A 3,685-nucleotide genomic window follows, 5' to 3' on the forward strand; every position below is an offset into this window, starting at 1 on the left:
ATCAACAGACAATACAAGGGGAAAACTGCACACCTGACCTCATGTGACAGGCTTCCGTGAAAGTCTGGGTGCCCTAGTAGGGACTATGGAATAGCTCCATGGCAGAACACTTGCTTTTCATGTACAAAGCCCTAGGTTCAATCTCCAGCACCACAGAGACTTTGAATTAAAATAACCACATAAGCAGGGCAGTGGTGAAGCACACCTTTAATCCCAGCATTTGGGAGGCAGAGGCAGGCGGATCTCTGTGAGTTGGAGGCCAGCCTGGTCTCCAAAGCGAGTTCCAGGAAAGGCACAAAGCTACACAGAGAAACCCTGTCTTGAAAAACAAAAACAAAAACAATAAAATAACCACATAAAAGATGCACAAAAATTAGCTTCTGTTTACATGAACAAGCTGTATATAAAGAAGAACTGAATTTCATGTTTATATTTTGATTCTATCCCCAAGATAGAGTTTTATGTGTGTGCAAATATTTTTTTTTAATCTGGTCTCTAAAACCCTTCAGGTTCCAAGAATTTAGGATGAGGGATACTCAACCTGCATTCAATGCTCTGTAAACTACAAAATGCAAATAAATATATGGCTACTACTTTTCAGAGAAAATTACTACAATGTTATTTATATAAGTACTTTCCTTTGCCTATTTAAAATAAGCTTCGGCTTGGAAAAACCTGATTTAGAAGCAACATTTCAGAAGCTCATCCAGTATATAAATGGAGTCATTTCTACAAATGAGGGCAGACTATATAAGTTGTGTCTATTCTCAGACTGTTGTTTTCCTTTCACACTGTGCCCACTGACAGCTGGCCACACTTTCAACAATTTTTTAGTCTGTCTGTTTTCTTTCTTAAAAGGCTCTTTCCTATTTATTTATGTAGTATGCATTCTTGTGCAAAAAAGAAATCAGAACCTATAAGAAACGAGAGAAGAAAACAAAATCACCTGTAAGTGTATAGTCTAGGAGTAACAAAAGAGAATATCTTCAAGGGTTTCCTTCCTGATTCTTTCAAAGACTGGAATCACGTGTGGTAGTGTCATTTTGTATAGAACATGGAAATGAATGGCGTACGGAGGGCATAGTGTGGTAGAAAATGCACAAGAGTCTAGGTCTGACTTTCAGTAGACTTGAAGTCAAATACAAATTACCAGGGACAATGAAGAACATTACATCGCAATAAATGAGTAAGACCAGTCCAGCAGACATAGCAATTCTACATGAAAGTGTACAAAAAGAAACTTGATAGAGTTGAAAAGAGAAATAGACAAACCCATAATTATAGCTGAAGACTTAAACACCCCTGTCTCAAAAACAGTAAAGACAAAAGGAGGGGCTAAAGAGATCGCTCAGTGGATAACAGCATGGACTGCTCTGAAGAGGACCTACATTCCACTACCAGCACCTACGTGAGGCTGCTCACAACTCACTGCTCCAGCTCCAGCTCCAGCTCCAGGGAGTGATGCCTCTGGCCTCTGAAAGTACCTACACAGCACACGTGTATACTAACACACACACACACACACACACACACACACACACACACACACACAGAAAGTGAATTAGTAAATGTAACTTCAAAGACAGAGAAAATTGAAGTTATACACTGTATTTTCTGCCCACAATGGAATCAAACTAGAAACCAATGGAAGACTTCCTATCTTCCACATTCAGAAACAAGAGAGCAGCACACTTTTAATATTTCATGGGCCAAGAGAAGGTCTTCTGAGAAGATTTAAAGTCCACTGGGCAGAGTGTGAGTGAAAATACAACCTATCTAAACATGAGCGATGCCACACAGCAGGGCTGAAAGGAAAATTCCCAGCACTAAGCGCTCACATTAGAAAAGAGAAAAGAGAAGCTAATGATGTAGCTCTCACCCCAAGAGCCTTGAAAAAGAAGACAGCAACAGTCTGCCAAAATAAGCAGGAGAAGCAACAAAGATGAAAACAAAAATATCAGTGAAAGAGAGCTGGCTCTGCAAAGACCAATGAAACTGAGAAATGTACAGCAAGACTGGCCAAGTGAAATGAAAGAAGAGACAAACAGTGAAATCGGAGCTCACCACAGATCGTACATATATCAAAAACATAACCAACAAATATAGGAAATAGCTCTATAGACATAAAATTGATCATCTGTATCAAAAGGGCTAATTTTTTCACCAAATGTGTGAGCCCACAAAAATTCCAACTTGTGATTTGTTACTATTTTGACTTAAGGTCACAGAGTCAGAGTTTCCTTTGCCCTGTCAGGCTGCATAATAGGATATTTTGGCCAAAGGTGTGGTTACCAGGTGTCTTATATTTCAAGGCCTAATTACAAGATGCTTTGCTGCGAGGTGTGGGTACCAGGTGTTTTGGGAATTAAGAAAGGGTCTAAACTTGTTTGTACTTTGTACTTTGATCTTGAAATGGGGAGGTCTTTTGCCTCTCCTCTTACTAGTGTATAAAATGTCCATTAGGAATAAACTTGAGGTGACTGGATATTGACCCAGAGCCCTCCTGAAGCTATCCTGCATCTCTATCTTTTCCTTCATCTACATCTATATTTTTTCCTATCTAGCATTTCTCAATTCTTCACTCCCCCACTTCAGGGACTGTTCAACAGGTCAAGGCTGGACCCCAACAACCAACCAACCAAACAAACAAAAAAAAAAAACCACAACATCACACTCAATATGAACCACGTACTTTGATTAGCCCCATGACTTCAAAGGAACGTGTTATAACTCCCAGGCCCAGATGGTTTCAGTGGAGAGTTCTGTGAAATGCTTACTCAATGTTCTACTCAACACTTCCCAGGAAACAGATGAGGAATCACTTCCCAAATCATATGAGGAAGCTACTATACCTAACAAGCAAAGCCAAATGAAGACAGTACAAAACAGAAAACGATAGAGCAATGTTGTTCTGTATGCAAAAATCATCATCACAATATTAGCAAAAACACACCAGGCGGTGGTGGCGCACACCTTTAATCCCAGCACTTGGGAGGTAGAGCCATGAGGATCTCTGTGAGTTCGAGGCCAGCCTGGTCTACAAAGCGAGTTCCAGGACAGGCTCCAAAGCTGCACAAAGAAGCCCTGTGTCAAAGGAAAAAAATAAAAACAAAAACAATATTAGCAAAAACAGAGGCTGGAGAGGTGACTCAGTGGTTAAGAGCACTTGCTACTTGCTGCACAATCCTGAGGACCAGAGTTTGGATTCCAAGCATGCTCATAACCCCAGCATTGTGGGGGACAGAGACAAGAGGATCACTGGTGACTGCTGGCTTCTAGCATATCTGAGAAAACATTAAACCCAAGTTCAGGGAGAAACTTTGCCTCAGTGGAATAGGGGGAAATGATAGAGAACATCTGGTCTTGCATAGGCACACACACACACACACACACACACACAAATTAGCAAAAATAATCTGTAAAACTCATTGTAGGGCCAGCAAGATGGCTCAGTGGGTAATGTGCTTACTGCCAAGCCTCACCTCTTGTGAGTTTGATCCCTAGGAACTACATGGTAGAAGAGGAGAATACCAACACTTGAGAGTTGTCCTCTGACCTCCATGAAAATAATTATGTACACATCACCAAGTGAGGTTTATTCCTTGCAGGGATGAAAATTGAGTTCAGTACTCAAAAACCAATCTTTGTGACCACTGTATTAACAGACTGAAAAAGAATCACATAT

The sequence above is a fragment of the Peromyscus maniculatus genome, chromosome 22 (assembly GCF_049852395.1).
Source record: "Peromyscus maniculatus bairdii isolate BWxNUB_F1_BW_parent chromosome 22, HU_Pman_BW_mat_3.1, whole genome shotgun sequence".
Classification (NCBI taxonomy): Eukaryota; Metazoa; Chordata; class Mammalia; order Rodentia; family Cricetidae; genus Peromyscus; species Peromyscus maniculatus.